At 43.3% G+C, this 12,282-nt stretch overlaps 1 long non-coding RNA gene across 3 annotated transcripts; it reads left to right on the top strand.

Annotated features, from left to right (window-relative positions):
- Positions 1-1,533: 1,533 nt before the first annotated feature.
- LOC123120450 (uncharacterized) lies at positions 1,534-5,533 on the top strand. 3 transcript variants are annotated; one of them, XR_006459465.1, is made up of 3 exons: positions 1,571-4,065; positions 4,190-4,256; positions 4,442-5,533. It is a non-coding gene; the product is annotated as an uncharacterized lncRNA (long non-coding RNA). The 3 variants fall into 3 exon arrangements; XR_006459466.1 differs by having other exon boundaries at positions 1,584-4,065; positions 4,190-5,130; positions 5,227-5,533; XR_006459464.1 differs by having other exon boundaries at positions 1,534-4,065; positions 4,190-5,533.
- The last annotated feature ends 6,749 nt before the right edge of the window (positions 5,534-12,282 follow it).

The following is a 12,282-nucleotide window of genomic DNA, read 5'->3' as shown; positions in this document are numbered from 1 at the left end:
TGTTGTACACATTCCTGAAACACTGCACAGTGGTTCAGCTGTGTACATGTCTACAACAATACTAGCAGGTCTAAATTCATGTTGCTAAGGTGCAGACTGGCCTCACTTCGAGGAAAAAGCATGGAGTTAGAGTGCCATTTTTTCCCGCCAATTTCATTTTCAGCAACCTTCAGAGATGCCTCTTCATTTGTTAGGAAATACCTTTTGTGAATCATGAGATTGGTCTTTCAACATGGCATAGAAGATGTACTTTTCGAGTACTTTCAATATTATTTTGCTACTTGCAAAATTGTTCGAGTGGTAAATTGTTTTTCAAATTTCTAAGGATATATTATTTTTTTAGATCAACAGGGAAAGGCTCCCCTGCTCCATTTGCATTAGAAGCCTGAACAAACATCCCTGGCTTCCTCTGAAGAGTGACATATTGTTTTGATGTGGCTGCTGAAGAGTATACCAAGTTATCAACAGGCTGCATCAGCGGCTCGCAACGGAGTAAGCTGTGGCGACTGCTACTGGTGCAGCAAGGCACTAGCTAGCTAGGTGTAGCTGACACAATAAGTTTTCTTTTCACTTCAAATTTCAGAGGAAGTCAACGTTTCTTTAATAGTTCAAACCAATCACTGGTTCAAAAGATCTATTCCAAAAGGATATTGTCTCTTGATACGAGGTTACCAAAATATATTCTTCATCATGGCCAAAGATAAATTTAATTCCGGGTTAAAAACTTTAGAATAACTTTGTTTATAGATTTTCTAGCTAAGGGTTGCTTTTGTTTAGCCGGAACTCAAATCATGATCAGATGTACCTAAAATGATGATTTCGGCTCCGTGCTAGCTATTTCTGATTTTGAAGTTATCCCTGCACATTACATTATACAAGTTGGAAAACTGTGCAGAGTGGAAGTTGGTACTAAAGCGGACTGCTCTTTTTGATCTGCACACAAATTTCAGTTATAATATGTGCCACTCATTTTGTTACCAAAAGTTGGGATGATTTTTTACCACTTTGTTTTAATTCGGTAATTCCCACCCTCGCCTAATATTCTTTTAGGATCCTTCCCATGATTTGTTTCTCCCGTTGCAACGCACGGGCCCTTTTTCTAGTATCCCAAAAATACGTAGGTATCATACCTATTTATTTTTGAAGTACGTAGTTACAAATTTTTTGGTATGATACCCAATTGATTTATAAATATACATCCACACAAATATATTGGAACGATACATTTTTTTTGCATATAGTTGCAGATACGCGATCTAAAACATCAGCATGAAAAGGTATGAGAGATAGAAAGCAATGAAAGGAAAGTATTGAATTAGATAATGTTAATTATGTCCTGCTATTTTATACATGGAAAGTCTTGCATGCAAATAAAAAGATACAAATCAAAAGAGAACCCGATCAAGGTGCCCAGGCACCTAGGTGCCCCAAACAATTCATATATATATATATATATATATATATATATATATATATATATATATATATATATAATTCTATTACCCCTCGCCCTATAAGGGCCGATCTGTAGTATCCAAACTGGTGGTGGCCGAAAGAAAAGAAAAACACAGCCCACCCACTCCCGCATCCCCCCGTCTCCGGCTGGATCCCGGTGATGGCCAGCCCCCCACCTTCTCCCCCGTCTGGATCCCGCCGCCGCGCCCGCCCCATCTTCTTCCCGGCGCTGCCCCGCCCCCACCTTCTTCCCTGCGCTGCCCCGCCCCCACCTTCTTCCCTGCGCCACCCCGCCCCCACCCTTCTTCCCTGCGCCGCCCCGCCCCCACCTTCTTCCCCGCGCCACCCCCACCTTCCGGCGACGCGCCGCCCCCACCTGCCGGCGCCGCACCGCCCCACACCTCCTAAGCGACGCCCGCCCCATACTCCGACTGGCCAAGCGCCACCGCCACCGTCCTGCTCACCGGCGAGGCCCTCCTCCCCCACTGCCGCCATGGCCGTTCGACGCCATCACCGCAGGCCATTCGATGCCACCACCGCATGCCGTTCATCGCAGCAGCAGCCTGGATCCGCCCGGCTCCCTTTCCCAGCGCGCCGCCGCCGACCGGCTCCCTCCCCTAGAGCGTCGTTGCGGCCCCAGCACCACTTCCTTGCCGTGGCATAGCATCGTCGACTGCGCCCTTCCCCTTCTTCCCCTAGTGCCTCGTGGTGGAATCCAAGGGAGGGCCAGGCCGTTCACAGCCGCCACCCCCCTCAGTCCATTCAACACCGCCAACCAAGGCCGCGCTCCCCTGTCCCCCAGCTCGGGCCGCCGGTCCCCTGCAGTCCCCAACACCACCGTCTCGATGTGCCGTCATGCTGTTTTACATGGGAGGTATTGGCCTCCTTCATCCGCCGGATTCGACCATCCCCTTTTGTTCACCTCCGCCACCTGAGGCCGTTCACCACTGCCACCAGTTCCCGTTCAACACCGCCCGCGCAATCTCACGTGTCAACGACACCCCTGTCTACCCCACGCGAAGCTTCAACAGAGGCTCGGTTCAGAACTTTAAATACCTCTACTCTTTTGTTTGTGTACATATCTAAGAGGGAACTGAAAAAATGGAATTCAACATCACTAGTTTACTTAGGGGACGAATTCTGATTTTCTAGCAGTTCTAGTAAATATGTTAGAAGAATTCCGAGTTGTATTGTTCTAGTCTGCTGTCAAGGCAAGCTGCTATGATGTGTTGTCACCATTTATAATCTGTTAATGACCGGTATGTTCTTGTCGTCAGTTCATGTGTGTCCTTGTTGTCAGGTTGTGTTCATGTTTTATAATCAGTTCATGTACATGTGTGTTTGTAATCACGGTGTGTTCTAATAACTTCTTTCAGAAACCACTTTGTAGCTCTATTCAGCTATGGATTCTCCGTTCCCAGAAAGTTAAACATCAGTTCTTCTAATTTGTAAAGAAAATGTAGTTTTTCAGATTAACATAAGAACACGGCTTCTTTGATGTAGTGCCATTCAAATTCTTATTTTAGTTTTGTTCATTTTCTTATTTAAGTTCAGTTTAAAATCTAATCTTAGTTCAGTTCAAGACAGATTATCATCTATCCAATACAGAAGGAAAATAGAGTTGGGAGTGGACGACCTTGAGCTTGTCCAGCCACCTTCATTGTGCTTCTCCAGTGCGTTCATGTGTCATATTGCGAGCATTCCTGTGCCGCGTGCATGCTTTGGACTATGTGTTGTCTATTGTTATGTAGTATCTCCAGATTTTCTAAACTAACTTGCTCAATGACAGAATTGTGTATTGCACAGTACATGTATTACTACTAGGAATGTTCAGAAATCAGAACTCAAAGAAGTATTGACAGCACAACTACTGTATATTCAAGGAGTCGGGTTTTGCTCCTGCATCACCTCGTCTCCTCCGTTCGACAAAAGCATCAGATAAGTTCACACTATGGTTTTGCTCTTTCGTATAATTCATGAGTCCATACTCCTTCGGTTTTTGTTCCATAGAAATTAAAGAAACCTGTAGAAGTTTGGGGTATAAAATTCTATAAGTTCAAAACCGGGAAACTAGTAAGTTCAGACAAAATTAAAACTGTCAAAGAACATGAGAGTTTTTGTCAAAAAACCGAGGCTTCCCCACGCCAGCACAAACTTTTTAAATGGGTGGATTTTGTCAAAGCAAAAACTGAATGGGTGGCAAGATGAATGTAGTTGTTATTAAAAGTTTCTTTTTCAACTTCTCCTCTTAATATACATGAACTTGATTATATTTTTAACCGGTTAAATATACAAGGTTGGCAAGATGACTATAGTTGTTATAGCAAAAAAGTACCGTTTTCTTAAAAAAGTTTCTGTTTGAACTTCTCCAATTAATATACATGAACTCAATTATCTTTTTAACATGTATTCACATGAGCTCGTTTGGATTTTTGTGTATACTTGTAACACAATCAGTTCAGATCTCGAGAGACCGTAAGTTTAGTCGGCCTTGGCATCACGAACGGGTTCAGTTCGATCTCGCATAGTGGGCAGGTTCCTGATGGTGTGTCTGTCAGTTCTACTCGCACGAGTGGACGTCAGATCGTGCAAGTGGGAAGGTCCCCGATGGTAAGAACTTGTTCTATTCCTGCTGCTATCAACCTGTTTGTTGATGTGCTTATAAGAAATGAAATATCCTTTTTGATATTTCTTTGTTGCCAACTAAAAAGCTAATATTTATGGACATGTGCAGTATATTCAGTTCAACATCTGGTGCTTCTTCAGTTCATCGTAGTGTGCATTTTCACTTCATCTTGCAGGTATGATCATTCTCTGCCCTTGCTAATGTATTTTGTAGTAACTTTGTAAACAAAAGAGATAGCACACTGGAACAAAACAGTAGTGAAGAAAGATACCCTATGTTAATTTTGGTGACTCTATTGTTCGTTCCATCACTTGTAGATGTATGCCTGACCATTTTTTCTCAAATTTGGCATTTGTTAAGTTGTGAGGCTACCCATTCGGGTGCTTACTTGAAGGGGTAGCCACGGTGCTGATACTAAAAAAATGGATGAGTAATCACAAAGACCATCATGGATGACGACAAGCCTACAGCTGCTATGGTTTTAGTCAAGTGTTTCAGAAATGCGCAGTACTACTTTGTATCTGTCACTCTTTGTCAGGGGAAGGTGACTAAAGCTCCATATTGCAATTTCACTAAGATATCCGGATTTCATTTAGTGTTTAAAATTAATTACTTTCTTGTCCAGTCATACTAGTACTGATGAAATATCAAGTTGACATTGTGCTCGGCCATAGGTCCGCATTTTTTCTCTCCCTTCGGTTCAAGGAGAAGCAACAGCTGGCCTGCAGTGCCGCCATCTGAAGACAGGGGAGATGTCCGTAATCCCCTTATGGTAATTATGCAGGTGCGGAACCTCCCAAGCGCACGACAACCTCATCCGTCCAAGTTGAGCACTGGGCGCTGTCCGAGTAGAGCAATGCGCCCCGTCCAAGTTCCCATCTAATGTTGAACGTTCAATTTTGTCATGTTGAATACTATACCGCTGAGTGCTATTGACAGTCAGTTATTTCTTCCTTCCATGCTGCACTTGGAGAGCTTAATCTCCCATTGGCAAATTTAATCTGTACCAGTAAGTACATGATTAATATTTTAGGATATGTGTGGTTCCAGTAAGTACATGAGTACTATTTAGCATGTTTGGTTGCTTCTGAAACTGAAAATGTCAGGGTGTACTGATGCATTTCAAAATTGTTGTGTGTTTTCAGGGAAAACCATTTGTCGGGTTTTTGGTGGCCAAGTGTTATTGATATGGAGATGAATAACTATGCGGATGCACTCCTGCTGTTTTTGCATCTCCTTCGCGACGACCTATTTTGTGCCCATGAACAAATAGCAAAGCCCTCCTGTAGCCTGAGCTATTCATCGCCTTGTCTCAATGGATCAGAGTTCATGGAAAAAATGTTTGGCATCCTGTAGTAGTTATAGTCCTTAAGTTACAACAGTTTGATCATGAAAAAAACATCAGTACAAAAAGTATGGAGCTTCTAATGTTGTAGTGATTTCGTGTGACCACAAGGATCCTTCCTGGAAGGTAGTTGGTGGGTTGTGTGCATGCTCTACATACATCCATGCTAGCCTATCCTGCTGTGTGCGTGCGTCCTTCATGTGTGTTCATGTTCGTGCCGATGTAGTGTGAATGCAGGGCGAGCTGGACAATGTGTCGTGTGTGTGTGTGTGTGGTGTGTGCTTGCCATGAGAGTGCTGCTAATTTCTAGTGTTGCTGTTTGTTTTCTCTACAAGGAAAAATTAGCTGCTGCTGTTCTGAAGTTTCAGGAATTGAAGAATTCTTTTGGCAATTGATGAAAAGCTATGATTTTGTGCTCCTGTTTTTTATTATGTCAATGAGAAACCAATACTTCTTTTCTTTAGGTTTCGTGTTTTAGTTGGTGAGGGTGTTTTAATTGGTGCGGGATAAACAAATTTTCCTATTCAAGTGGAAGCTCCCAGTATATGATGGATGTGGGAGTTATTTTTACATTCACTGTTCGGTGCTTCTTTTTATGTAATGTTTTATGTTTTTAAGTGCTCGATGAAAATTTATGTTCCTAGTAGTTCATGTATTATTGCCTGAGGAGTTCGTGTGTTACTGGCCAGTAAGTAAACCTATTAATCACTCTTTCAAGTGTGATGAAAAAAGGGCAGTAAATTGATGAAAAATATCATCGAGTTCAAAACACGCCGAGACACGCGACAGCCACCCCAGTTTGGGCGTAGTAACTACCTCAGTACGAGTTAAAAATGGTGGTTTGTTCGGAATAAAAAAAATAGCAGAAATTCAAATTGTAAAGTTCAAGCAAAAAAAGAAACCCCATGAAAATCTTGCTTAGTAAGTACCTCAGTACAAGTCGTAAAATGAGAAAAGTTCAGAACAACGTTGTCAAGAAAATGTTGAGTTAATAAAAAAAACAAAACAAACACATTTTCTTTTTAAATAAAATATCATTCAGTTCGATGATACAAACCATACAAATACTGGGGCGACGATACAGTAAACCGTTGAAAACTTAGGAGAAAATATTACCCAAAAAATAAAGCAAAGTCTAGTTAGTGAAAACACGCTTAGTACAAACCCATGCAAGCATCAGTACAAGTAACCTTTTCCGGAACCATTCAAAATTTCTCTATAAAAAATAGCTCAGTACAAACATACACATATATCAGTACGACTACTCTGTTTTTCAGACGAGAAAACAGCAGGATCCGTCATGCCGTATTCAAAATTACTCTTAAACGGTTGCGAAGTAGAGAAAACGTTCAACATGACTAAGTTTTGCATTTTCGATAGCTATTCAACGGTATATTATTTGCCGTATTTCGACAAACTTTTTTAAAAAAATCGCGTTCAAAATCAAATTTGACCGTATTCAAATTCGTTTTTAAACCGTAAGGAATTAGAAAAACGTTTCTATACGAAAAAGTTGCGCATTTTTCATAGCTTTTCAACGCCGTACCATTTGCGTCAATCCGACAAACCGTTTGCAAAAAATCGCAAAAATACTTTTTGCCCAGAATTTCACCGTTTTTCAAATTACTTTTAAATCATACAGAATTAGAAAAAACAATACATATATGGAAGATGCGGATTTTCACCAGCTTTCCAACGCCATCTCATTTTCTCAATTCCGACAAACCGTTTGAAAATTGAGTCCAAAATACGATTCACGTTTTCGGTTTTGAAAAAATGGTTTTTTCAAAACTGCTCTTAAACCATAATGATTTTGCAAAAACCTTCAATATACTTGAAATATGGTTGTCAAGAGCTTTCCAACGATATATTACACGCCACGTTCCGACAAAAAAATTACAAAAAATTTTTAAACTAAAGAAGACGATCTGTTAACACAACTGAAAACATCAGTTCAACCGCTTCGAAAACATCAGTACAACCACCTGAAACCGTCAGTTCAAAAAGGGTAACAGAATAATATTCTGTTACGCGTAACAGAATAGCCCAGATGTGTGTGTGTATATATATATATTTATATATATAGGGTGGGTCTATTATGATAACACCCTTAAGAGTCTTATTCTGCACATCCCCACCTTATTCTGCTAACACCTACCGAAGCGAACTAAAGAAACTACGCACTCACCCGGTCAAACCCCACCCACGCAACCCCCACCTCCCACCTTCTTCCTCCTGTGACCACCCAACCACCCCGAACACCCCCACCGCCCACCCCGACCCGCCCCACCTCCCACCACCTTCCACTCGTCCTGCCCTTCCTACGCCGAACTGCCACATCCCGCCGCAGCCTTCCTCCCCCCGCCGGCGAGCCGCGCTGGTCCTCGCGCCCCTGGGACACCTTCCAGCACGAGCCGCCGCTGGATCCAGGCTGCGGTCTCCTCCCACCACCGGATCCAGGCCACGGCGACGCCCCATCCCCCACCTCCCCCCCGCACCACCAGCTACCAGCATCGCACAGGGCCATGGCTCGCCGCCCAACTAACTACCTCCAGTGGCCAAGACCCGGAGCCGCGACCACCTGGATCCGGCCTCGCCTCCTCCACACGAGCGCCTACCTCCCTCCTAGCCCCCCTCGCCTTCCTCCTCATCCGGCGGGCCTATTAGCACCAGATCCTGCCGATGCCGATGGATATGGCCGCCTCCAACCACCAAGGCCCGGATCCGTGGCTCTCTCTGGTCGCTGGCTGCTGCCTAAATCCAGCCCAGGCCGCTCGTGCTACTGCCATAATGGCCGCGCCGGCAACGTCCACGGCGTCGAACCGCTACTGCCGTCCTGCTTCTCGCGGTTCCGAGCCACTTTTGTCGCGCTCCGACTCTCACCGGCGTCCACCGGGATCGACCTCCTGACTTAGCCATGCGGTTAAGCAGCTAGGAAGGTTCGCTGGCTTCCGTCGTGCAGTTCGCCGCGCCTCCCCACCGCTGGTGACGAAACCTCCGCCGCCGCAGTGGAGCAGCGCCACCACTGTGGCCGTACCCCATCCGCGGGGACGCCAAGGCCAGTGCGACCAGGGCCTGGAGCTCGCCTCTTCCCCTGCGAGGGGCTTCGACGGATCCTTGTCCCGCACCCTCCTCCACCTTTCTCTGGCGCTCACAGGACACAGCTGATGGGTGCGGCGCCTCGAGTGGTTGCTACCGGCGGCGGATGCAGCCTCGTGCCCCCCGCGATCGGATCCCATCCCCACCACCTACGGCCACCATCTGTGATACTGCATCTGCGGCCACGACTTCTCTCCCTCACGCCCTTCGACGACCCCCTGATCCCCTCCCTGAGGTGAACTCTATGCAGCTCTGTTAGGGGCCCAATTGCAAATCGTGCAGTTCATTTTGAGGCGTGTTTTTTGCTAGGATCCAGGATGCAGCTCACTTAGAAATCCTTTGGTGGCCCCGAACACTTCCTGCAACTCTGTCATGGCATTTGTGCATCTCTCTTCTTCTCTATGTGCAATGCAAAAAATTCGGTTGATGTGCAGCCGCCGATGATGGCTCCGGCTCTGTTCTCTCTGTTGTGCACAAGTCCATGGACCCGATTGATTTTATACTTTTCATTTTGAGGGCTATTGTATTAAAAAAAGGGTTATTTTGTATGGCTGGGGTGGGCACATGCAGTTCGCCGGCGAGCTGCTACCGGTTGCAGCAGCACAGGCGAGCTCTCTTCTTTTCTACTGCTATTTTTAGTAGAAAAATGTTGTTTTTTTGTGTGTGTCATGCTGGAGACGTTCATTGCACTGTCGATGGCAGTTTATACTTTGTAATTGAGAAGTGCCTACGTAAAATTTCAGTTCCTCGTGGCACCACCAGTATAAATTTCAGCTCAGATGTCCCCTGGATGTGTGGGATGCATCCCTTTATGTTGAAGTTTTTTGCCCTCCAATGTGTGTTTTCAGCATTTTTGCATTGTACATGCAGTGCACATGTGCCGCCCCCTATAGTGCACTAGTATTGTTCGTGCAGTGCATTAGTCTTTTTCGTGCAGTGCAAAACATATGTAGATAACTGCTCTAGTCTTCGCAGTGCAGAACACACGATGGAAAAAAGAAAAAGAATAACTTCCCAACAAGTCTAATGCGGTTTACTTGACCATTTGATGCCGTGCGGTTTTCTAACTGAAGCAGTGCGGTTGGTCGTCTGATGCTGTTCATCTTGTAAGTGCAAGAAAAATTGTTACGGAAGCGAAAAAAGTAATGCGGTTCACTTCTTGATAGTGTTGTGCTTCATTTACACCTGATGCAGTACGGTCCACTCTTGTTCATAAAAAATAATTAAAAAACAACAAAAACTCGTCCGACAAAAGAAATTATGCAGCTCGCTTGCCCATCCGATGCAGTGCGGTTTTCATTCAAAAGCAATGCGGTCGGCCGTATGATGTTGTTCATCCCGTAAGTGCAAAAAAATTGTTACGAAAGCGGAAAAAAGTAATGCGGTTCACTTTTTGGTACTGTTGTGGTTCATTTACACCCGATGTGAAGTGCACTCTACTTTCTCGTTCTTGAAAAAAATCATGTTTGAATATAAGAAACCATGCAGTTCTCTTACCCGTGTGATGCAGTGCGGTTTTTCGTCCGTTGCAGTGCGGTTTTCAGTCGAATGAAGTACCCACGTCGATTTGGGTGTCGCGAAAAATAGAGTGTCCGCATTTTGGTACATTCGACATTCCTCTTAAACCGTAAAGAATTAGAAAGAGTGTTCTACATGAAAGAGTTGCGTGTCGTTGATATCTTTCCCACAGCGTATCGTTTGAATCATTCCGACCAGCGGTTTGCAAAAATTTCACCAAAAACAACCGCTGCCACTCATCGTCCGTCGCACGATTTTCAAAATTAACTTAAAACCGTAAGGAATTTCAAAAATATTTCAACATATGAAAGTTGCGTCTCGTTCGTAGCTTTCCAACGACATATCACACGCCTCGTTTGACAAATGGTTCAAAAACTGGAGCGAAAACAGTACCGGAAATTTGAAAAAAAAATAGAAAAACAGAATTCCGCGATTTAGTAAATTTGAAACTGCTCTTAAACCGTAAGGAATTAGAGAAACATTTATATATGAAAAAGATGCACCTCGACGATATCTATCCAATGGCATATCGTTTGCTTCATTCCTGCGAGCGGTTTAGAAGAAATCGCGAAAAACGCTCGCTGTCACTCGTCATGGGCTGCACCATTTTCCAAACTGCTCTTAAACCGTGTGGAATCTCGAAAAGTGTTCAACATGTCGAAGTTGCACCTAATCCATAGATTTTCAACGGTATATTACACGCCTCATTCGGATAAACGGTTAAAAAATTAGAGCGAAAACAGTACCGAAAAAATAATGCGTGTAGTGTTTTTCGACGAGAAGTTCACTCGTGTGAGTACTGCAGCACATTTGTTCAAAGAATGACGTGCACTTGCATTCAGTGTGCAGTGCGGAAGTGGTGTGCAGAATAGTTATTCTACTAATATTAGCAGAAGAGACCGTCTCTATATATCTATGTGTGTGTATGTGTGTGTGTGTGTGTGTGTGTGTGTGTGTTGGAATCATTTTGCTTACATCAAGGAAATTTACAGATGTCTGTGTTGCTAGTAAACGGTACCGACTTGTTATTTTAATACATTGCCAAGAACTTGTTAGTTTTACAAGTTCATGTGTAATTAAATACGTTACCAAAACTGGTTAGTTTTACTAGTTTGATGTTAGTTTCTTATGGCTCTTGAAACACTTTATTTATGATTGTTAACAATCAAGTTTGCAGGATCCAACTGAAACTCTGTCGGCACAACATGTATGTTTTCAGAAACTTCCTTGTTTACCTGGTTTGCTGCTGTAACTTGTTGCTGTAATCATCTTACCAACTTCAAGTTTTTAGGATCCAATTGGATGTCCAATTGCATAGCACGTATATTTTCAAAAATATATTTGTGTAACAGGTTTGCTGCTGCAACTTGTTGCTGTAATCAAGTTACTGACTACTCAACTTTTCAGGATCCAAGAGAAACTCCAATGCCACAATAGGTTCCTTTTGCAAAACTTGTTTGTTTAACTGCTTTGCTGCTGCAACCGGTTGCTCTAATCATGTTACTGGCTACTCAACTTTTCAGGATCCAAGAGAAACTCAAATGCCACAAGAGGTACCTTTTGCAAAACTTGTTTGTTTAACTGCTTTGGTGTTGCAACCGGTTATAATGATGTTAATAACTACTTTTCAGTATCCAATTGAAACTCTTTAATTCCTTGTTTGTTTAACTGGTTTGCTGTAACTCCCAGTTGAGATGTTTTGCTAGCTTCAACTTTTCGGAATCCAGTCGGAACTTTAATGGTAAAACAGGTTAGCCCAAGATCAAAGAGCGAGGTCCCCATGGACGTTGTATCATCCCACAACAGTGGCACCGGCCCAATTGTGCATCATGAATTACCAACTGCTGATCCTCTATAGGTAAACTGTTGGTAGAAAGAGATTCTGCTTCTGCACTTAGAGATGAAGTTCACATGTTGAGGAAGCAAACAACATAATCACAAGGAGTACTCAAGACATCCATTAAATATTTGGTGGATTTGAAAACGAAGCAAGCTGAGACTGACCACATTGTTAAGGTCCTAAAGGAAAAGGGAAATTAAATTCCCACTTGGTAAATCATACGTGAAATGTTATTTCCATCGTTGAATAACCTTTGTGTTGTTTGTTCATGTAATCGATCAAACCATTTGTTCTATAGATCATGTAATAATTGTTTTTGTTTTATTGGGTTGTAATTTTTTTAGCACAAGTCTGTATTAATTGATAAGACTCTGAGACATTTCATTTTGATTGATCAAT

The sequence above is a fragment of the Triticum aestivum genome, chromosome 1B (genome assembly GCF_018294505.1).
Source record: "Triticum aestivum cultivar Chinese Spring chromosome 1B, IWGSC CS RefSeq v2.1, whole genome shotgun sequence".
In the NCBI taxonomy this organism is placed as follows: domain Eukaryota; kingdom Viridiplantae; phylum Streptophyta; class Magnoliopsida; order Poales; family Poaceae; genus Triticum; species Triticum aestivum.
The sequence above is the reverse complement of the archived record's forward strand: the minus strand, read 5'-3'. Positions and strand labels throughout refer to the sequence as shown.